The 25,642-nt window shown below is 37.0% G+C and overlaps 1 long non-coding RNA gene and 1 pseudogene across 1 annotated transcript in view; both read right to left on the reverse strand.

The window, feature by feature from the left end:
* Positions 1-2,870: 2,870 nt before the first annotated feature.
* LOC107602993 (neuropathy target esterase-like) lies at positions 2,871-23,431 on the reverse strand (annotated as a pseudogene).
* A 185-nt stretch (positions 23,432-23,616) lies between these two features.
* The window catches only part of LOC107603035 (uncharacterized), a 13,214-nt gene continuing 11,188 nt past the window's right edge, over positions 23,617-25,642 (reverse strand). The window contains exon 3 of the long non-coding RNA XR_001611093.1: positions 23,617-23,675. This is a non-coding gene — a long non-coding RNA (uncharacterized lncRNA). The remainder of the gene's footprint in view (positions 23,676-25,642) is intronic.

The following is a 25,642-nucleotide window of genomic DNA, read 5'->3' on the forward strand; positions in this document are numbered from 1 at the left end:
CAAAAATGCTAATCAAGCAAAATAAGAAACCGCTTACTGTTATTCTCTACAATCTAAAGTGTTTTAAAAAGCCATTTTAAAAAAAGCCAGTTGTAAAACAAATAAATTAAATAGTAGTTGGCAAAGTTCTTATTAACATATAAAACAAACCGTCTCAGCATAAAAGACAAACAAAGCAAAAACATCAAGGGTTGAGGAATTTGTACATCTCAGTGAGGCTTCAGAGATAATATACATTGATTATGGACAATTTTTAGGTTGGTGAATATGGGAAGGATGACATACTGGACACTGACACTCATTCAGCAATATAACAATTTAAACTCCCCACATCTTCATGGGATTATATTACAGGTTTTTTTTTTTTTTTTGCTTTGTGAATGTGCAATAAAATAAGGCATCCACCAAGTCTACCTGAAGCACAAGTAGTTCTGCATTTCTGAAAAGCTGAAAACACACACACACACACACAGGCAAAAAAGACATACATACAATTCCACATGATATATTTTGGCATCATCGAAATCCCTAAAATGAAATGCTCCCCACCTTCTGCATTCGCTTCCTCACTCTGTCACTCATTTTTCACTCTCTGCTGCGCTCACTTCCTCGCTCTCTCCCCCGACCACTTCCTCCCTCACTATCGCTCTTCACTTCCTCACACTCTTTACTGTAAACCCCCCCCACCTTTTCGTGGGTTTATATTAGGTTTTTTTTTTTTTTTTTTGCTTTGTGAATGTGCAATAAAATAAGGCATCCACCAAGTCTACCTGAAGCACAAGTAGTTCTGCATTTCTGAAAAGCTGAAAACACACACACACACACACACAGGCAAAAGACATACATACAATTCCACATGATATATTTTGGCATCATCGAAATCCCTAAAATGAAATGCTCCCCACCTTCTGCATTCGCTTCCTCACTCTGTCACTCATTTTTCACTCTCTGCTGCGCTCACTTCCTCGCTCTCTCCCCCGACCACTTCCTCCCTCACTATCGCTCTTCACTTCCTCACACTCTTTACTGTTCTTGCTCTCTACTGTATCCACTTCCTGACTCTTTATAGCACTCACTTCCCCACTCACTCTCTACCACGACCACTTTCTCACTCACACAATCACTCCCTCACTCTTAAGTGAAGTGAAGTGAAGTGAAGTGACATGTGGCCAAGTATGGTGACCCATACTTGGAATTAGTTTAACCCATCCAAAGTGCACACACACCCGGAGCAGTGGGCAGCCATTTATGCTGCGGCACCCGGGGAGCAGTTGGGGGTTCGGTGCCTTGCTCAAGGGCACCTCAGTCGTGGTATTGAAGGTGGGAGAGAGCGCTGTACATTCTCACTCATTCCTGCAATAATTTTCTCACTCACTACTGTGATCACTTTCTCACTGGCTACCACAATCGCTTCCTCACTCTCTACCCCGCTCACTTCCTGGTTCTTTTCCGCACACACTTCCCACATTCACTTCCACTCTACCACTCTTGACTTCCTCGCTCTCTACCGCGACCACGTTCTCGCTCACTCCTGCAATAATTTTCTTGCTCATTACCACTAGTTCTGTGTTCGATACATCGATACGACGATGTATCGTCACAGAGATTTGACGATACGAGTATCATACAGCTGGCCCTGTATCGATATTGTGGCACGTGTGCAGCAGTGGACCGTGCTTAATTTGAATACAAGAACAACGTTTAAAATGGAGTCGAAAATTGCAAGATTTCTAAAGAATAATGAATAGAGCATAATATATAGGCTACATCAAGGTTTAATCTGGCCACAGAGGAACACAACCGGGGTTGCCTGATATAAAGAGACGTTATCCCCGAAACAGAGCTTCACACTTGCGCAATACGGAAATATCTGCTAAGCGTGCTACTTATCTTTGTCAACCTGACAACCCTGTGTACGCACGCTCTCTCCACTGTGGATAAACGTGCTTGCTTTCTGAAGACACCGGTAAGCTTGCAGATTAACGACCTCCACTTCAATATTCTATTCTCAGAAAAGTGTAATTCATCAAGTGTTCATTTACACGAGAGAGAGAGAGAGGCTGTGTATGTATGAATTACCACCGTTTTGCCACGTTTCTCTATTAACAGTGAAGCTGTGGCTTTAATTGCTTTAGAAACTATGATGTTACCAGCTCCTTGTTGAGAAAGATAATGTAGCTCTTGAGCGATTAAGTTATTTTATTGATAAAATTGTGGGGCAGCATTAAAAAGTTTGTGTTACTGAATGTCTGTGCGCGCGCGCAACGTGATCTGTGTGTGCGTGAGATACAGTGAAGCCAGGGCATTAGTTTAGAACTCTTCTCATTTTTATTTTTATTGTTTTAAATGTAGAAATTGTGTTAATTTGTGTAATGATGGTAATGATAACCTACCAGCAATGTAAAGATGCTTTTTATATATATATATTAGTATGAGTACATTACAATATAAATTTATTTCTGTTTTACTAAATTCTGCTTTGGTGAAATTCAGTGCAGTTCTGTATCGTGATACGTATTGTATCGTGATACGTATCGTGACTTTGCTGGTGATACACAGCCCTAATTACCACAATCACATCCTTGCTCTCTTCCACAAACACTTTCTCACTCATTCCTGCAATAATTTTCTCACTCACTACTGTGATCACTTTCTCACTGGCTACCACAATCGCTTCCTCACTCTCTACCCCGCTCACTTCCTGGTTCTTTTCCGCACACACTTCCACTCTCTCTTCCATGCTCACTCGGTTCCTCACTGCATATCGTTCTTACTTCCTCACTCTTGTTCAATTCTTTACACCCTACTTCATTATTTACTTACCTCACTCCTACATTTATGTTTCTCTTTCTTACTACTCTTTAAAAAAAATCGTTCTTGATTTCATTCTCTTCTAATGTATCCATCTGTCCACATTTTCATCTCAGCAGTCAATCCATCTGTATTCTACACAATTTGGCCATCCCGTAGAAATCTTCCCTGAAATTTATACCACATTTGACCACCTACATAGCTTTCCACTCTGTTATCCCTCTTTAAAATAATATTAGATATCAGGAACATATTGTTACTGAAAATCTGAAGTGATTTTTCCTAATAATGTGCAAGCATTGCAACCTTACATCAAATACCATCAAATCGAAATCTAACCATTGTAATGGAAATGATAGGTCTCTATGAAGCAGCATCACTTCCTCTTGAAGTCTTTCTGAACCTACAGTCTTTTCTCAGCTTCAGACCTTCAACAATGCATCCTGGGAAGCCATTTTCAGTCTAGAAGGCATTTTATGGAAGAAGTTGCCAATGCATGTTTATGGTTGTGGCCGTACACACACACACACACACACACACACAAATGTAATTCAATTAAATAAAAATCACAAACCAGACACTATCTCTTGTATGAACTGGTATTGTCTGGAAACAGACAGGAAAACCAGAACTTAATGATAGTGGTATACTGGCCACTACTGTAGACATAATTTCCCATGAAACTCCTAAAACATCTCAAAAGATGTAGAGCCCCTAATTTCAGAGGCAAAGTATCTCAAGGAGTGGTTCCTCTGCCTTGCTGGGCCCCCACAGTCCCTGGACCCTGTTGTAGAGTCTTGAGCGACAAAAAATACCAAAGGCGTAAAAGAGAGTCACAGTTTTGGTGACAAATTGTGGGTAATGTGTTAATGGGGTCTAAATCACAGTATCTTTGGTGACTTTCCAACAATCTTATTCATTCAGAAGTCTTTTCTTCTGTATTTGTCTTTATATTCTTCAGCCCCTGGTGGGACTCTGCTTCTCTTTCCAGTGCCCTTTGACCCTGCATTACTCCCTTTTCAGCAATCTGACACTCCAGAGAAGTCCATGTTGGGGTCCCTGGTGATGCTCTTCCTCTGACGGACTGTCTTCTCTTCATCCTACACAAATTATTTTGTTTTTGATTTCTGACTTTAATTTCACTTAACTTTTAGGGCCTTATGTACAAGGTTGTGTGTGTACACTTACTGATGTGAAGATCCCATTTGGTCCCCATTCTCCAGGGGACTGGTCCTCAGGGTCTTCAGCCTCCTCCTCCTCCTCTTCCTCACCCTCCTCCTCTCTCACTGTGTCCATCCCATCCTCCTCATACTCTGTCGCATAGTCAGACTCTTCTGCTAGATACATAAACATCAGTTACAGGTACAATGAACAGTAAGTATATGACATAATACCAACTCTGCAGGCCAACATTGTAATATTAAATAGCTTGTCAATTCTGTCCTAAATTCAAATAAAGGTAATAGGATAAATTGTACAAGTAAAAAAAGTATTATTATTATTTTTTTTTTTTGGAGTAACTGACCATCAGCTCCCAAGTAGCTCAGCACCGGCTCAATCCTGGACACAATTTCAGCTAGATCAGTGAAGTCTGCACTAGGACACGTGCATGACTGAAACAAATAGCAACAAAGCACATTTACTACAGAATAATACACTGAACAGTTGATATCAGCTGATATATATGTGTGTGTGTGTGTGCGTGCACGCGCAACTTAATTAATAAAATAAAAAAATAAAGACACAGAATTCATTAATCTAAAACAAGATTGGGGTAAGATTTTTTTAAAGAAAAAATACTTCTATTTAACAAGGACACATTAAATTGATCAAAAGTGACAGTAAAGACACTGTGACTAAAAAAAAATATTTCAAATAAATACTGTTCTTGTGAACTTTCTATTTAGCAAAGAATCCTGAAAAAATGTGTTGGTATTCATTGTCAAAAGAGTGATAGAACTGTGGCTTGCTTTAATGGGATATTAAGAAAACTCACATCAGTCTTCTTGCTGTCTTTATAATCCGCAGAGCGATGGTCTTTCAGCATATTTTCAATAATGTCCCCACGAGCCCACTCAGTAAACACTAATTTACCATGTTGATAACCCACATCCTGAGAGAAAACAGAAAACTTTAAATATACCAGTTTCGAGAGGTCATTTACCATTTGGAATATTTGCTTTATGTACGCTTTAACAGGGTATCTGCAGGATTTTTAAGCTCAAATTTAAGATTTTTTAAGTTAAGTTACTTTTTAACTTAAGACAAATAAAATTAATACCATATGAGAGAGGTAGGGCAATGTCTATGGTAACATGTTGAACTGTAAAATTACTGTAAAAAGATTTACAGTTCAGATTTTCTCAAAAACAGAAAGTACACTTCACATTTCAGCCTTTAAGCCATTTTTAAGAAAATGATCAATTATACGTCAAAAGTATCAATTATACATTAATTTAAACAATTATCATCAATCAATTATTATATTAATTTAATAATATAAATATATTTGACATAATTGATTAAATTTTTATAATGCATTATCTTCTTTTCAGTCCACCAGGTCACATTTACAACTCTGTGTTTGCTGTGTAAAACGAGTTGATTTTCACATTGGTCTAAACAAAAACAACAGATGGGCTCATTGAAAATGCAAATTCATTCTCTGCCAGCAGGTGGCACTTTCGGAACAGCATAAATATACCGGTTTCCCTGGTAACCGCAGTACACACAGCTGTGCAGAACCTGACTTTGAAATGTGCAGTGCTCATGTTTATTTAATGAAATCACAGTCTTTTGAAGTTTCATTGTCACATTCAGCCATATCGGAATTCTCGTCTTTCTGTCCCCAAATTTAAGACCTCCTGAAATCATAATTAAGACTTTCTTGTACCATTTAAGACTTTTTATGGCCTTAAATTTAAGATTTTTTAAGGACCCGCAGAAATCCTGTATAATAAATACTTATTCCCTGGAATTTTAACATCCAATCTGCTTTAAAGGCAGTAACACAGATGTTTTAATGCAAGGAATAACTTTGTATTTAGCAGTGCAAACTGCTTGATGAACTAATGAATTAAATGATATTAAATCAAATTATGTCACATGCAAAATCTTGTCTTTTTCCTCGGAATTAAAATGTCCCCAGTTGAAATGCAACATCTGAACTATCTTTCTTCCCAATATGTTGCACTGCAAACTGTGGGACATTATGCTATTGCTGTCTAGTGATTTGTATTTATATTTATTTATTTATATATTGGAAACGGGTAAATTTTAAATTTCACTACATTAAATCACACTTTCCTATATTGTAAAGATATACAAAATATTTATAATCACAATTTAAGATCAATTGTACACCAGACAACAACAGCAGCTTGCAATGACTGTCATTTACAGTCTGATAAAATTTAATGTTTTTAATAGGCTGGTGAGGACAAGAGGTCAAACAACTGAGCATCTTTGTCCACACCACCCAATCCCTGCAGAACTTTATCCATTTTCAGACACCTGAAATGAGTGAACACTTGAAATTTATGTAAAATGTACTGGAAATCTCCAAGATGCCAAATTGACTAACATTAAAATACACAAATTCTGAGTTCAAATGGATAAAGCATAACCACTCATTCCACCCTCAAAATGACAAAGAAAATCACAGTATACTTACTCAGAGCCATGTAGCTCTTTAAAACCAAAATTACGTGATTGACCAAACCAGATTGTGTTTCTGGCCCCAGTGGCCCCATCTCTGTGGAGTTAGGGTTGCTCTGGACCGTACTTGCCTGGCAGGTTGTTGATGTATCCTCCATCCATGAGCAGGTTTCCATCTTTAGGGTCGCAGAGGGGTGGCAGGTACCCGGAAAGGGTCATGCTCGCCCTGACATAGCGCCACAGGGAGCCTACCACACCGGGAGGGGACAATAACCTCTTAATAACGTCTAAAGTATGTATACGTAACTCCTCAGCAGTGTTTGGAGGTGACCCTGAAGTCACAGTTTTGGTTAGTAGCGCACAGACCAGAAGGGAGATACAGTGATGGTCACCCCAAGGACGGTGTGCGGTGGTTTAGTTTGGCCTACCTCATTTAGTGAACCCAACCTTGACAGAGGTAGAGTAAACACCCATGAGGTAAGGTTGACATCTCTTTCAACCCTGTCTCACAGGCTTTTTTCAATCAAAAATGTAAAAAAATACAGTGGATCCTTTTTATGCAAAAGATACAAATTATGTTAATATTCTTACAGTTCATTCACTTAAATGCATCATTATTAATCAATAATGATGTATTTTTCAGACAGAGAGGAGACAGGGTTGAAAAACAGTCAGTGAAACATATTGGGCACTGCCAGCCTGTCCCGGCCTGTAGTACTCCACTCGACAATCAGGTGTCAAGAGAGGCGTGACAGTGACATGGGTTGGAAGGAGAGAGAAAAATCCAGAGAGGCAGGTGCATTCAGCATGTGGCACTCTTAAAGGGACAGTTCACCCAAAAATTTACATTTTGTCATTATTGAGTGCTGCTTGTATGGTGCATTTTTGTAGGCTGAAAAAAGATAGCATTTTAGCACTTCCAGTTCCATTGTCCTGAAGTCAGAGGGTTTTCTTTTTTTTTTACTTTGTTAAAAAAGTTTTTGGTTAAATGCCTGAAATAAGGTCTGTGGTAAACACAAGCTCAAGATATTTTTAAGTTTTACGTTACCACATAAAATGCATTAGAAATACCATCTTGTGGTTTTTGAAAGACTTTCACTAAATAGGACTACAAAGGTTATCTGGGACATTAAACTAAACAGGAAAACTTGTCTATTCACTAATCTGCTTTCATTTTATAATCGCGGTCTTGCAAATTATTCTAATTCAAACATTCAGGGAAAATTGTATCACTTAATTAATTTATTATTTTTTGACTGAACAAGGGTGATGCTACCTTGCAGTTTGGCCTACAAAAATATGTTATCACTGCAGCACTCTGTTTACTCACGCTGATGTTTAATAAAGTAGATAATAACAGATTTTTAATTTTGAGGTGAGTTACTGCTTTAAAGCAAAAACGGTGCCCACTTAAACATAAAAAGATCTGTCTGTGAGCCTGTTTAAAAGTTTTCGACATACTTAATGAGTTATCCTATGTGGCTAACTGTGCTGTAGGATCCAGAACAACAACTGTCAGTGAAACTTATCCTTATAAATATTGTATACATGTAGAATAATGGCCTGCAGTACATAAACATGCAACAGCATGCACACAGAGTGTATGGTGTGCTTGTGACAGCCAAGCTCAAGGTAGAGGGGAAGAGTGCACGTGATGGGAACATGATAGAAGAGCACAGAGAAAATACATCAGCTTGAACAGCAAAACAAAAACGTAAATATCGCCAAGCATCAGCAGCCATCATTTACTTTATCATCAGTGTTGGTCATAGCTTAATGCAAATCAACATATGCAGTGGTTTAGCTAGAGCAGTGGTTCTCAATTCCAGTCCTTGCGACCCCCCATCTCTGAACATTTTGTATGCATCTCTTATCACTTCAAAGGTTTATTCTATTCAACCGTATGAGTGCCCTGGGAAGTGGACTTAACAGGATATTCTGCCATGATTCCATTTCTAAGGGAGCATACCATTCAGAGGGAATTGAAGTGTGCAAAACATTAATTTAAATAGTATTTATTTACAGAGATATTATGTCACACTTCTCTAGTAAGTTTCATCTGTGTGTAGACACTGCAGGCCGTTGCGAATGTTCTGAAGTGAAGTAAACTTCAACAGATTTCCCGTGCTCAGGGAGTAGGGGGCAGTAAACACTGTGTAGGGACCCTGTCAGTCAGAACACAGTTCATGCATGGAGCTCTCTTCTAATGAGCTGGTTATCTGAATCAGGTGTGTTAAATAGGAGAGACATGCAAAATATACAGTGTGGGGGGTCATGAGGACTGGAATTGAGAACCACTGAGCTAGAGCAACTGACACTAGACTGCTAAACAATATTCACCAACCATACTGACACAAGAGGCCTAATTATAATACATCTCAGGAAATGACAACTACAGCAAAAATCATACTAAACATATCAATGCCATATTTTCTGGAAGCCTACTGTTGATTAATCTAATTTAAATTGCAAAATGAAACATCAAATAACAAAACTAAATGTTACTGCCATAACTATTACATACTGCCATTGTAATAATGCACATAATGTAATGTATATGCTCATATTTGTAACCATACATCAGCTAAATTCTATACTAATGCACAAGGGAAATGTGAGCATCAGGTGATCGTCTGCATTTCAAATCCATGGACTGGACTCTATGTGCATAAAGTGTCCTTTACAAAAGAGCCAAACATGGATAGCTGGGTGTGAATAGAAAAAACTGAATGTAAATGGTCCTGAGGGTAAATAGCTGAATCTTACAAAACTGATAAAGAACACGACTAAGTCACATTTCATCCTAAAAAATAAATGATTTTTTGCTAAAAGAAAATGCAATAAGAAAAAGAAGCCAATTCTATTACCATTAAACCTATTCTACACCACTCACGGCAATTAGGCACGGAAAAAAAACAATTACACATAAAACCATACAGCCAGACACATTACAGTAACGAGAATATGGGGAATAAATAAATAACCTCATTATGAAAAAACACTTCTAGGCTTTATTTTAATTATGCAAAATCTATTTTCTTTTTTTTTCTTTTGATTTTGGGACAAAATGAGACCTGGACATTATTTTTTTTATCAGATTCAGCTGAATGTAATGTTTATCGTGGTTATGAAAGCACAGTCTCTCTCCTCTTTTCTTTCTCTCATTGAATACTATCCTGTGTTCCTTCCAAGCCATGGGTTCCCAATGTAAGCAGGGGGTTAATTCGTTTTTTAAACAGGACAAGAGACAATAAAAAGCAAAGGGTAACTGAGTGGTTGGTTGTCGCAGGGATACTGGGGTAGCTTCTAGAGTCCTTTAGGCTTCTAGAAGGCTTTGGTGAAAACGGGGCAGAATGCTGATTTTGGGACAAAATGAGACCTGGACATGATTTTTTTTTATCAGATTCAGCTGAATGTAATGTTTATCGTGGTTATGAAAGCACAGTCTCTCTCCTCTTTTCTTTCTCTCATTGAATACTATCCTGTGTTCCTTCCAAGCCATGGGTTCCCAATGTAAGCAGGGGGTTAATTCGTTTTTTAAACAGGACAAGAGACAATAAAAAGCAAAGGGTAACTGAGTGGTTGGTTGTCGCAGGGATACGGGTGTAGCAGGTTTTAAAAAACCTCCTTTAGGCTTCTGGAAGGCTTTGGTGAAAAGGGGGCAGAATCCTGACCTGGGACATTGTTAACATAGCAACCATCCACGAGGAGGTGGCCGTCCTTGGGGTCGCAGAGAGGAGGCAGATAAGGGGTATAGGAGGCACTGGCTCTAACATAGCGCCAAACACAGCCTGGCAAAATGAAGATGGAGAGTAAATCAAAAGTGGACAAGACGTGGAGAGAGACAGAGGAGGGAGGGACAGTAAACAACAGGAAACAGATGAGTGAAAATGAGAAGGGGGACCCAAAATTCTCTGACAGTAGTTCTCCGTAATCCTCCCTAGTTTCATGGACATCATGCTGAGATCTGGCTATGCCAATCAGACATCTTATTCCATTCAGTACAAACAAGAAAACTTGATTGTAGTTTGTAGTAATGATTGTAGTAATTTCTAAATGTCAAATACCATCAAAAATCCTATCAGTGTGTTTACCTAACCAAAGAGAATGAATGCTGAATATAAACTGCATTTATTAGAGATGACAATCTAAGTCATGCCAAAATGGACAAATAAACAGATTAGGAAAGGAGGCAGGGAGGTGGAAGGGCACAAAGAGGGTGAGATTGAGAGATCTGCAGGTTAAGTTATAGCACACAATAATGACAAGAGCATGTTGACCACAGCATCTTCTCTGACAAAACTACAACAGTGTGATTTCTGTTTCTTGTGGGGGGAAAAAAAAAAAAGTATTTTACTCTAACATTTCAATGATTTTTTCCAGGCTTGAAAACCACAGTTTTAAAATAAAATAATATAATTTAAATATTATTCAAAATAATACTTACATGGTCACATGACAGTAAAGACATTTATAATGTTACAAAAAAATTATATTTTAAAAAATGCTCTTTTTCAAACTTTGTTCATCGAATAATTGTAACTAATAATAAAAAGAAGAAGAAACGTTTCTTAAGTACCAACTCGGCATATGATTTCTAAGAATCATGTGACAATGAAGACTGGAGTAATAGCCGCTGAAAACTCATAAAATGTATTAAATGTGTATATTAAAATAGAAAATGTATATAAATAAAATTATATTATTATAATATATTATAATAAAGTTGTTATATAAAATTTTAATAATATTTCACAATACTACTGTTTTTGACAAATACATTTTGCCTGGTGAACATAAGATTTTTCTTTCAAAAACAAAGAAACAAAAAAATCAGTTACATTTGACTGAATAAAAAAAAATACTTTTGATCAGTAGTGCATATGCATGTAAGAATATAATAAAGCAAATGAGATGCATTTAAAGTTGCTGAAAAAAAAAACTGATTACGTGTACTATCCATTGACAAAGCAATAGATCTCACAAACTCAAAAACTTCTCATTCAATAAGTAGACATGGCTATCAGCCTGCCAATAATCTCAATATAGCCATATTGCCCTACTCACATTTAACTACTACTGAATGAAAATCAGTGAAATTACTTTTAATATGTTACTCTCACATTGTGAAACTGTTTGTAAAACGGAATGTAAGAAGAACACATTATAACACATTAGCATAACCTGACCAACATCCACAGCTGAGTGAAGGCATACTGTAAGTTGCAGTGAAGTCTCTGGACCTGTTATGTCCTATTTGTGCAGTTTGAGAATAAGAGCAATGCTGCAACAGCAGAATGAAGAGGAAATGGCATTAACAAGGCAGGGGGAAGCAAATGGGTGATGCATTCTGGATCCTACAGACACCACTAACAGGGCTTTTACCATCTACAACAGCTAATAGTGTATACTTAACATGATGGGCATTTAGAATATAATAGAAATAAAATAGTGACATAAAGACGTGTGAAAAGGATGACAGTGAATAAGAGCTTAGCCTTTTCTATGACACAAAAGCAGGTTAGGACAGAGGGTAGGACAGAAGGAAGACAGACAAAAACTTTGATAAAAAAGGGGAGAGAAACATAGTGGGAAAGAAAACAGAGACAAGCTTTGTACTTGCAGTTAGTGAGACATGCAAATTCAATCCCATATTCCATTTGGGCAAACACGGGTGAACACATGACCATTACAAGGCCCCCAAATCCAGCATTTTTCAGCATTAAACTGTAGTCAGTGTTTTTAACATGAGCATTAATTGATTTGGCCAGTGTGAATGAACTTATTTGAATCAGGAAACAGATATACTGTAAAATATGTTCAACTGAATTTGGGAACCAAACCTAGAATTCAGAGATAAATGATATGCCACTGGTCTCAGAATGTATTTATGCATTTGACAAATAGAGTTAAGGAAATTAATCACTTCATTAACGTCTCGCTTGCATGTGCGTTTTTAATGAAATGGGCATTTTCTAGATCTCTCTCAGAAGCCATCGGTTTGTTCAGACTTTTCAGCAAATCGCACAACCTGCATGCAACATTAGCTTTTTTTTCTTGATCATTACAGCTTCATAACTTATGCTGTACAATAACCAAACACAAGACAACCTGAACATCCCAAATATCTAACAAGGTTATGTGTTACCAAGTATAACAAGGTTATACATTTAAAAAGCCATTTAAGAACCACAGTTCAGTTTTAATAGCATTCAACTGATCACTGCTGTAAACTTTTTTCTGTAAACTTATTTTTATATCAGTATTTGACAATGACATTTGCCAAAATTCTTAAATTACTTCATTAATAAATAATACAATTATTAATAATTCCTAAAATATGTATTATATTCTAGAGGTCAAATGCCCTAACATGGAACCTTGAGGAACCCCACATTAAAGCTGAAAGGGAAGAGGACAAAGTTCAGTCATCACTCACCATCTTTATGAACACGCATAGAAGAAGCTGTGATGTCTGTGGTCACGTTAAAGTAAGGCAGCCACAAGTCCTACAAATACAAGCAAGAAAAACACATGATATGTTGTCGTACATATGATAATCACCTTTCCTAATTACATCAGCTATTCTGAAAGTTAAGAGTTAAAATAATATTGACCAGTAATAATAATAATAATAATAATAATAATAATATAGATCAATTAAAACTGACAAAATACATGTTTTAGGAGCACTAGCACTAGATTTCTGAAACGGATGCACCCCCAAAAGAGATTTGGTGACTTCTTACCTCGATCTGCTTGTCCTCAAAGACTTTGGAGATGCTGGTGTTGAAGGCAGAGCCAGAGAACATGGACGTGATTGGATAAGTAAGGTCCAGTACTGTTTTGAACACAGAGTTCATTGCCTGAAGGCAAAAGAGATGGGTTAAACTAACAGAAATTTTACTGATTAATAACTGAACATCTATCTTATCTGATTGCTTAAAGGGGTCATATGATGTTGCTAAAAAGAACATTATTTTGTGTATTTGGTGTAATGAAATGTGTTTATGCGGTTTAAGGTTAAAAAAACACATTATTTTCCACATACTGTACATTATTGTTTCTCCTCTATGCCCCACCTTTCTGAAACGCGTCGATTTTTACAAAGCTCATCGGTCTGAAAAGCAAGGTGTGCTTGTGATTGGCCAGCTATCCAGAGCGTTGTGATTGGCCGAATGTTACGCCCCTTACCATATTGTGATGATGCCCTGTCAGGCCGGAGCGATGATTCAAAAACATGAAAACCCATTATAAACGAGGCATTCGTAGCATCCAGTGGGGACATAATTATGGATTATAATGACTTTTACGCGTTGCATCGCGCCGCGTAAACATAAAACCATGTCTGGATTTGTGATCGGAGAAATGACAAACAACAAGCCCTGCTCTACACTGCTCAAAAAACTTGCTTTAAATATATAAAATATAAAAACTCTTTAAATATATATATAAAAAAAACTTACTTACAGTCTTTGAGTCAGAACAGCTGGCGTTGTAGTCTACTCTACCAGGATCAGGAAACAGTCCTCCATAAAATGTGCTGCACACATCTGAATATTTGGGTTGAACTGTTCTGGAACAGTGTTGTAAATACAACTTAACCACTGATTTCTAGTCGTGTCCTCTTTTGGAAGGCCAAACAAAGTAGTTTAGCTTTCACAACGAAACACACAGTGCCTTCACAACATGGCGGCTGCGGCAACAACAATACTACAGCTTGTAACACTCTAAAGAGAAAGGAAAAATTTAAATTGCATCATATGACCCTTTAAAGCAAGTTAAAGGATAGAGTCGCGTCACCTTGGACCACTCTCTCGCCCTCTGCTTGACCCGAACAGCACTTCTCTCCTCTGCATACAGAGCACCAATGAATGAGCCAATGGAAGTTCCTCCCACTATGTCGATGGGAATTCCTGCTTCCTCCATGGCTTAGTTAAAGGGTGTCAGTTAATGGATAGAGTCGCATCACCTTGGACCACTCTCTCGCCCTCTGCTTGACCCGAACAGCACTTCTCTCCTCTGCATACAGAGCACCAATGAACGAGCCAATGGAAGTTCCTCCCACTATGTCGATGGGAATTCCTGCTTCCTCCATGGCTTTGATTACACCAACATGCGAGCAGCCCCTGCAAAATTGAACATGATGTTTACAAAGACTAAAACTATTAACTAAAACTATTAAAACATATTAACTGTAATAAAATATTGGAAATTAGAAAATATTAGAAATATTGCCTTAGCAACTAACTGAAGTACATTTAAATTGAAACACTAAAATTACTACCTGGATCACTATAAAAAAACTGATAAAAGTCACATAACAAAAGCACATAACACCAAAATTAAGTACAAATGTAAATACAATTAAAATGAAAATATTAAAAATTCTAAATATTAAAAACCATAACATAACATATAAAGAAGACTAAAATACTACAAACAAATTTAAAACTAAGTGTATTGTACTAAAATACCTTTAGTCCATGTTTAAGGTTTGTGCTTCGCATGTTTAGCCATTCAACGGTTCTCGACGGGCCCGGCCCATCCTCACGATGCAACAGAACTAACTGCTTCAGGGCCCGTACCGCTGTGTTCTCCAACATCTGCTCCAACTGAGAAGGTAAGAACATGGGAGAATCAAAACAGAACCTTTTACTATTAAGTTTGAATCGGAATTCTGATTGGATAAGCTCCATTTGAAGACAAAAAAAATGTGACCACTAGGGGTGTGAATCTTGAGGTAGTGAATTGATTTGATTCAAGATTTTAAAGTTCTTGATTCGATTCAAGATTTTAAAGTTCTTGATTCGATTCAGGAATGATTTTTGCAAATTCAGAACAATTCAATTTGATCTTATTCACAATGGGATTTGTTTTGATTCCATTCGATTTGATTTCTATTAATATTAATGATTTCTATAAATACTTCTAAAGTGTCTTAGGAATGAAAAAGACAAACTATTTAAGATTGTTTATTATTTTTTGCACAACTTGAAAGTAAACACTTAAAATCTATATACAGGCTACTTGGAATATAACAAAGCGTGCCTGAAAAAATATTTTAGAGCCGAGCACACCAAGCTATTCCATATTTCCTTTTTTTTTCACGAGTTTATTTATTTCCATGTGTTTTTCCGTCATTAATTCAATTTTTAGCATTTTAAATCAATTCTTTAAAGTGATTCGTGATTGAAACATCCACGTTTCAAAATCAATGCATATTTAGTGTAGAGTTGCTTACATCTGTAGTGACTGCAGTGCACATTCAGTATTAATGTGCCAAGTTGCACAACCTGAAGTTGTGCCTTGCTTAAGGTGAAAAGTAAAATTTTTTTAATCTTTCCCTGCGGGGTTTCAGCCTTTAACATTTTGGTTACCAGCTCTGATCTTCAACCACTACAGCACCTCAAACATTTCACATGAATGTGGACAGAATAACACTAGACTCAAACAAATACCTCTCCAAGTGCAGGTTCCTGGTCTCCAAGCCCCACAATGAGAATGCAGTCAGCTTGTCGGATGCAGCGTTGAGTCCATGGGGTCATACTGCTGTCCGTCTGATACAGCACTATACGATTAATGTCCTCCTGCTGAGCCAACCAACCTGATAACCTGTACTCATGAATACTAAAGAAGGACAAGCATTTCAGTTTACAATTAAAAAATCAGTGAGATAAATACATGTTGTTCTGATCTCATATATACCTGTCCAACGCAGAAGCGCCAAGTCTCTCTCTGCTGATGTCACTGGTTAGCAGCAGAGTTGGTCCTGATTGAAGAATGAAAGTGTGTTAGATTATGCGTCTAGATCATGGACTTTAAATGTCAATCACTACTAGGGATGTTCATTTTAACCGTTAACCGACCATGAAGAATTTTGACCGATTAATACAATCAGTTAAATGGTTTAAAAAGTCATTTATTTATTTATTTTTAGTAATTTAGCAAAATATTTCAAAAGGTTTGCTGCATGTTTGAAATACGCTACTCGTATTAAAAAGAAAAAAAAACAAGTCACGTCTAAGTCGCATTGTATTATTTAATTCAGGAATAGACCTAATGCCGACACGAAATGTTTACAAATATTATAATAAACACTGTAACATAGCTAGGCTATTTTAATTCCCCTCAATCCACAACAAATCCTTTCAATTAACAGTATTTAGAAAAGAACACGAATTAAAAATATAAGAAGCTATAGCTAAACGACAAGCCAAAACTAATTCATTTAGGCTAAAACGAAACTGAAACCAACAGTTTCATTTAAAGTCTCTCATTCAACACAAAATCAAATGTTTCCATATTTGAATGCCAAAATATTATTATGTAGCCTAATTCACTCGCATGGTTTGCATAACATCATTCATGGCGGTATGGTGATAACGCTTAACGGCACAGACTTTACTACATATTTAAACTGAGCAGTGTGTTTTCACCGCCGGCGCAATCATTTAAATTTTTTCCTTCTAACAGTGGAAAAAACTACTCCTTTTAGTCGTAAAGATAATCTGAATTGTAAAAAGTTTGCCTTTATTAGTGTGCGCGCATGTGGCGCCGGCGCAATCATTTAAATTTTTTCCTTCTAACAGTGGAAGAAACTACTCCTTTTAGTCGTAAAGATAATCTGAATTGTAAAAAGTTTGCCTTTATTTGTGTACATTCACAATAAAAACAAATCTTTGTGCTTTTGTAAAATAAGCCTAAAGAAAAATAGGATGCCGCTTTCTGCCATCTGGCTTCCATTCGCGCAGCACAAAAATGAACTGAAACTTTGCATACTAGGCTACTTGTTGCACAGTTTTTCTTTCGTTTTCTTAATTTATTATTTAAGTAAAAATATATTTCTCGTATAGGCCTATTTATCGTTCTCTCTCTCTCTATATATATATATATATATAAAGCCTATAGCCTAGCTTTATTATGTTTTTCTCCACTCGCAGAAGCGCTGCAGGTACGTGATGTGAAAAATGAACTGAAACTTTGCATACTAGGCTACTTGTTGCACAGTTTTTCTTTCGTTTTCTTAATTTATTATTTAAGTAAAAATATATTTCTCGTATAGGCCTATTTATCGTTCTCTCTCTCTCTATATATATATATATATATAAAGCCTATAGCCTAGCTTTATTATGTTTTTCTCCACTCGCAGAAGCGCTGCAGGTGCGTGATGTGATATGATGCATATGAATCCTCATGTTCTGTTGTTTGCTGCTTTTTGCGCATGTAAAATGAATCCCTGGGAAACAAATGTTAGTATTTTTTAATGGGTCACAGACACGTATCCTTTCTAATTTAATTAAATTCGAATTTAAAATAATCTTATCGGTTAATGGTTAATAATCGGTTAACGAGCGCCAGTTGTCGGTTAGGAAAAATAACCGAAATGAACATCCCTAATCACTACTTAAGTGTACCTATGGCGCTGAGGGCGTGGCTGAGCTCTAAATTGAAGGCACTGATTGGCACTTCATCACAAACAGGAAGCACGGCCACAGTGGAGAGATTACTGGCTGGGTTAGTGACATCCGGACTCGACGCCATGCTTGGCAGACCCAAGGCAGAGCCTAGAGAAAGGATAGAAGAGAGATCTTACCACTTAGTAAAGTTAACAGGTTTGATTCTGAAGTCTTGTCGACTTTAAACGTGCATTTCTTTACTCTTCATTTGTTTAAACATGAAGAGGCTCTGCTTCATATTCTTTGTTCCTAATATGATGTTTCTTCTCAAGATCGACTTTACTAAAGCACTGAATGCGATGTGAATTATTAATGTTTGGTTTTTGGGAGTACTTGAGAAAGGTCCACGGGGCTGTTGAAGGTTCCCCAAAATCTTCTGCCCCAGCAGATGGATCAAGCGTGTCACCACTTGTGGGTATCTTCTCTTAATATTGTTGAGCGTTCCTTCTGGAAGCTTCACCAGCTCAGTGTCTCTGACTGCATGGACTGTGGTGGCACGAGGCTGCCGAGTCAAAGCCTCCACCTAAGAAAAAACGAGACATAGTTTAGCGATCCTAAATTCAGTTTAGATTATATTCCAGAGTTTTAGACTCACAACTCCAATGAGATCTCCTCGTCCATACTCTCCAACCAGCTCCTTCTTCCCATTCGCTTTTCGGATGACAGAACGCAGTCGTCCATTCAGCACAATATAGGTACAGTCGGATTGATCATCTTGCCTATGGACCACAACAAATTTAATGATAGACTGGAGTAATGATGCTGAAAATTCAGCATTGCCATCACAGGAAAAAATTACATTTTAAAATATATTTAAATTAGGGCTGCACGATTATGACAAAAATCATAATTGATTATTCCCTTGAAATTGTAATTGCGATTATCACAATTTACATTGAATGATGTTTATACCATTGCTTGATGCAACTGCATGCTGTATTTTTATATGAAAATAAACAAGCTGAAAACACTAACTGAAAAACCTTTAGTGCTTTTCTATAGTATTAAGCCTCAAATGTCAAATATACATCGGATTGGTTTCTTCTTTAAATTATAAAAAAAGTAAAAAAAGATGAATGGTATTATAACGTTATACTAAAACTAAAACAATGGAAAAACCCTTAAGATAACATGTAGAAAGAAAAAAACATATCTTAAGCGTGCAGAATAACATAAGTGGACTTTGAACGATTAATTGCTGTTTTGAACGATTACGTAATTGTGGCATCCATAATTGTAATCGCGATTAGAAATTAGATTAATTGTGCAGCCCTACTTTAAATAGAAAACAGATATTTAAAATGTTTTAATTGTAATAATATTACTATTTTACTGTATTTTTATCAAATAAATGCAGCCTTGGTGAGCATAAGAGACTTCTATTGAAAATATGTTTAACAATTTTAATGCAAACCCAAACATTTGAACAGTAGTGTAGAAAAATATACTATATAAATATATAACTATAAGATTTCTTAAGATTAATCATCTAATCAGCAACTTCAAATTAATTATCCAAAACACATTTCTTAATTATCCAAAGTTATATTTTAACTATCACCTGGGAATGCTGTCAGCTAAAGAAAATGTTACAATGAACTGAATAATTAAAAAAAAAAACATTTCATGAGAGAGAGTTATGGTACCTGTACAGGGCCCGACCGGCTTCAACAGCCATCCAGTCAATGGCGAAATCCATCTGCCGTACAAACGGGGACATGCGGATAGCCACAGTGTGAGCTGCACTGAGAACTACACTCGGCTGCTCACGCATGATCCTACAGGGGCAACACAAACAGACAATATTACTCTGCTATCTACTGATGGGGATTAATTCTTTGTTTTTTTGTGAGATTTGCAATGGCTAGAATGGCATTCAAAAGACTGAATATTTGAGTGAAATCAGCTGCAGGACTGTATAGACACACTCACTCATAGAAGTCAGATTTGGAGATCTTGAGGTAGGTACAGTCACGCTCAGCTTTAATGGTGAAGATGAGCGGCTCTCCTGTGAGTACAGCCAGCTGACCTACCATCTCACCCGACTGGGTCACAAACAAACACACTGCTTCCTGCTTGTCAATCATCTTCTGATAGACATGAAGACAGCCAGACAGGACAAAATGCAGACTCACATCCTACGGGAAAGAAGAGGAAGAAACAGTATTACAAATATTACAATAATCGTTTCTTCAAAATAAGAGATCTAAGGTTTGCCAACTAAACTGGGCAGAAGAAATGAGAATGAGCACCTGGTCTCCCTGTCTGGCTAACACAGATCCAGCTTTAGCATTATGAAACGTCACTCTCCCATTCAGCAGAGCAGGGTCCTGATGATGAAAGAGGGCATATGAGGAAAGGGCATCTCTCCAGTCCAGTAAAAGAGAGACAGGTGTGACCGTCAGAAATCAGAGGAGAACTAAAGTACATGTGAAACTGCTTCATTTTACTGGACAATGAACTTTGACAACGAATTGTACCACACAAATACAAAAACATACCTCAATCTTCATGAGTTTGAGAATCTCTTTCTGGGCCTCCTCGAACACTGTAGCATTAGGTCGTCCTTGAAATGGGCTAAAAATGTTCTCCATTCCTGACTCCTCCTCAGGATACAAATACACACTTGAAGGAACCTCATCCACCGTCACCTTCCTCTCCCGCTGCTCCTGTGTCAAAAAACAAGCATGAATTCTTTAGACTTCAAGGGTGAGTGATTCAAAACTTTGTGTGTGGGTCATATTTCAGTGTAAAACTAAAAGGTATTTTTTTGTAATTCCTATTGTTAATGATTATTCTCATTACACTCATTACTGTAATACAAAATATGTTAATATGTAAAACGTGAAATGAGTGTAAAAAAAAAACCTCACTCGTGTGAAAGCAGGTGGAGCGGGCGCTCCATCCTCAGCAGATACAGAGATACGGCCTCTCTCATAAGCCATGTCGAAATCTGAACGCAGACTCTTCTGAATTCCTATAAGGTCAGCAAAAACATCACAGCATGACACCAACATAAGCATGATATGTCATACATTTCTATACACATTTCTGTATTGTATAGATTATGTATATATATATATATATATATATATATATACACACACACATACATACATACACATACACACACAAACATTGTAACTATAAATTATATCATATTACATATATTATATTGTATACATTCTTAAATGTATATTACCATTCAAAAGTTTGGGGTCGGTAAGATTTTTGTGTGTTTTTATGCTTAGCAAGGCTGCATTTATTTTATTTAAAAACAGTAACAATAATTGTGAAATATTACAATTGAAACAGTTATCTATTCTAATATATTTAATTGTTTTTCTTCAGCATCATTACTCCAGTCTTCAGTGGCACATGATCCTTCAGAAATCATTCTAATATGCTGACTTGCTGCTCAAGAAACATTTATTATTACGTTGAAAACAGTTTTGTACCTTTTTGTGGGAACAGTGATATACAGTATATTTTTCAGGATTCTTTGACGAATAGATAGTTGAATTTAATGCATCCTTGCGGAATAAAAGAATACACTTCTGTTAAAAAAAAACTAAAAATCTTACTGACCCCAAACATTTGAATGGCAGTGTATATCCAGTCAAGACACATGGACCTACCTGCGATGTCTACAGGCATGGATATAGTCCTACTGAGGGTCGGTGTTGTGCCACCATCCTTCCCATGATCCCCACCTGCAGACAGGGTACATCATCAAAGATCAACTCTCATTATTAAATCTAAACGCTTAACATCAACAACTAGATATGATAAGTGGCATATACTAAATAAGCAGATATTATTATGATATTAAGCCTCACCAGTAGCATTTTGGACGGCGGCCTCACGATGTTTATCAGGAACGGTGAGACTGGCAAAGCGTCTGCTGTGTCGTATGGGACTGGAGCGTGTTGGATGAGGAGAGGCAGGAGAGGGACGAGCCTGTATGTCCTAAGTGAAGATTGACAGAAAGGAAATAGTAAATGTTTTGGATAGTATCAAATATTTGAATCTTTAAAAAATTACAATAGTTTTTGTGTGCTAGCAACCAATCATAAGAAAGAAAGAGTGTGTGCATCGAGTGTAGATCTGTGTTCACTCACATGGCTGAAGAGTTCATTGGTAAGTCCCAGGTAGTTGTGCAGGGCCAGAACAGTCACTCTCTGAAGACGGACCATGATGATCTGCAGAGGACACAACAGGAAAAATATTCTCAATTATGTGCAGTGGCCTTACAGACAACAATGGACTTTCTTGGGCAATTTTAAAATTCCAGACCTGAACCACCCGCACAAGGCTCTCTGGGTATTTCTCAAAGATGGACAGAAAGGCATCGACAGGCAGTCTGAGGACAGTGGACACTTCTGCTGCTCTCGCTGAGACCGTCTTATATGGTCTCTGGTGACCCTGAAATACGCATGCATCAAACACTCAAGCCTGTGAATTATGCATAATTTACAGAATATGTAATTTCCTGTGAGCATTTTCCAATGCCAAGTGCTGCAACAAAAATTGCTACTTGACTTTCTTATGGGGCACTTTCAAAGAAAAGGTAGAGGGAAAGATAAAAAAGTGGAAGAAACAGAAAAAAGAACAAAGTACAGGAAAGGGAATGGGAACAGGGAAAAGATAAAGAAAATGAGAGGCAAACAAAAGTTGTGTAAAATTTTATAAAGTAATTGGGTTTCCTGTGCTGTTAAACAGCATGAGCACACAGAGAATGGAATTGTGGGTGTGACTCACTGTGATGACATCAAGGATGCTCAGTAGACTATGAACACTGTCTCCAGGGTAAACCTCTTTGACCACTCCATCCTTTCCATCCTTATGACAGAGAGAGAGAGAGAGAGAGAGAGAGAGAGAGAGAGAGGCGAGTCCAGGGTTATTATCGTTAACTAAATCTAAAAGCATAAAAAAAGTTGTTGCTTCAAATAAAATAAACACTAATTGAAATAAAATGAAATAATTAAATTAAATAAAATTGGCAGTTGCCAAGGAATCATTTCTCGTTTTTGTTTATAATTAAAAATTTAACTAAAATTATAATTAAAACAGAAAATATAGAAACAAATATTAACAAAATATTAATGAAATCTGTAGTAGTATCTCAATGATACTAAAATAACATTGGGTGATAGGGCTGGGACAATAAATCGATGCATCGCATTTCGTGGATCGATTCTGAGATTTTCGGAATGCATCGTGATTCTCTCTCGAATCGATTCTGAGCTTAGTTTTTAACAGCAGATGGTGCTCCAGGCTAGTCTTAAAGGTGACATATCATGAAAATCTGACTTTTCCAGGTTTTAAGTGCTATAATCAGGTCCCCGGTGCATCTACCAACCAAGGAAACGTGAAAACTTTGTTTTGGGAAGCCTTTTTCTGAAAGCGTCTGAGAAATCGTGTCTGATTTCGCTCCCTTGGTGACGTTGCAAAGGGATCTCATTATAATATTACCGCCCCTTAATCTGTAAGCTTACAACCATGGCGCCGTTGTTGTGTTTTCACAAGCGACAATGGTGTATTAGTTCTAATGCGAAAGTTTGAGCAAAACATGCTAACTGTTCTGTCTTTGACTGCACTGACGAGCACAGAACACTATTTAGTGTCCCAGCCTCAGAAGAGACAAGACAGCAGTGGATTTATTGATTGTGTAAAATGTCTACTACTGACCATGCTGGTCTGCAGCTGATCCTCCACTAAACTCTTGATGTTTCCAAATCGGTCCAGCTACAAAACACACAGGATGTTATTACAGGCAGCTTTTTTTGAGAACACAACACTGGGGTCAAAATTGAGAACATGAGAAAAAAAGACTAGCTATCTGGCTCTTGAAATAAGAGATAAGGGCAGTAAGAGAAATATCCAAAAGATAAACACATTTGTTACTGGAGCATAACTATTTTGTTCTGTTCCATAATTATGTAAACTTTTCCACTCTCCGCTGTGCCATCATTCCTTCAAGCATTCCCACTCTGTCACTCACCTACTCACTCATTCCTTCCTTCTTTCTTTCTCAGCTCATTTATTTTCAACAAAGCAAGGCCCACAGTGTATCTAAAGTGAACAGCAGAACTGTTTCTACAGTAGCCCATTGCATTAAGTGAAATAATAATGAATCTTACACAGACATGATAAATGCACTGCAAAAATAATTTTTTCTAATGATTTTTGTCTTGTTTTCCTGTAAAATATCTAGGTTTGGAACAACTAGAGGCTGAGTAAAAGATGACAGAATTAAAATTTTTGGGTGAACTTTCCTTTAAGCCAATTTATTTTGACTTAAGGATATTTTTTTAACTTAATTTAAAGGGTTAGTTCACCCAAAAATGAAAATTAGGCTGCGTTTTACTCACCCCCGAGGCATCCTAGGTGTATATGACTTTCTTCTTTCAGACGAATCCAGTTGGAGTTAGGGTTGTGACGGTGAGGAAATTTTCCCACCGGTTAATCGACGTGTGACAACACCAGTAATACCGGTATCTCCGCGAGGGCGGGGCGTTCCCTCTTTTCCTCGCTTTCCTTCACTTTTAAATAGCTTGTAAAAGTGGTGTGCCCATTTTACTTTCACTTTAAAATAGTGGCAATTCGAAGTAAAGCAATTGTTCGTTTTTAGTTTGTTTGAATTTTCCCTCTTTTCCTTCGCTTTTAAATTGCTTGAAAGCGCCGTGCTCATTTTACTTTCACTTTTGAATTAGCGGCAGTTCGGCGTCAATTGCTTGAATGCAACAACAAAATACAACGTCAAACTCACTTTAGCGTATATATAAAACATAGAACATTTATTAACAAAACAAATAAAAATACACCATGCTATAGGGCAAGCTATGCCTAATATAAAATATCAAATAACTTACATCAAGTTGAATAGGTATACAAAACTGGAAATAAGTAAACATGTATAATATATAACCAAATAAATAAACAACATAGAACGTTTATTAGCAAAACGAATGTCAAATAAAATAAATAAATTAGGGATGCACGATATATCGGCCACCATATCGGTATCGGCCCATATCGGCTCATTTTTTCTGTTATCGTATCGGCCTGATAAGAAAATTTGGCCGATATCTTAAAGCCGATAAATAATGCATTATTTCCTTCAGAGACACTTCAGATGCGCGCTGTTCGCGTATATATAAAACATAGAACATTTATTAACAAAACAAATAAAAATACACCATGCTATAGGGCAAGCTATGCCTAATATAAAATATCAAATAACTTACATCAAGTTGAATAGGTATACAAAACTGGAAATAAGTAAACATGTATAATATATAACCAAATAAATAAACAACATAGAACGTTTATTAGCAAAACGAATGTCAAATAAAATAAATAAATGACACAGTTTAAATAAAGTAAAAATCAGCAAACAATGTGGAACCAATTAAATAAGAAACGAATGTTTAAAAAAACTTCCAAAATCACCTTAGATAAACGGCAAAAGTCAACAGGCTATTCAAAATCCAAAATATTGCCAAACAGGCGCTTTTGCATCTCGTTTCCAAACTAAATCATCTGCGATCGTCTTGTCTGTCTCACCCCACTCTTCTCGTCAGTCAGTTCGACTCACTCTCCTCACTGGATAAATTAAATCTAATCTGTGATGCGACTGTCGTTCGGCACGCTGCATTGAGTAGCCGTGTTCAGTTTTTAATTGTAGTGTCTGTTCTTTTACTGAACTAAAT

Source organism: Sinocyclocheilus grahami, unplaced genomic scaffold, assembly GCF_001515645.1.
Source record: "Sinocyclocheilus grahami isolate Dianchi unplaced genomic scaffold, SAMN03320097.WGS_v1.1 scaffold339.1, whole genome shotgun sequence".
Classification (NCBI taxonomy): domain Eukaryota; kingdom Metazoa; phylum Chordata; class Actinopteri; order Cypriniformes; family Cyprinidae; genus Sinocyclocheilus; species Sinocyclocheilus grahami.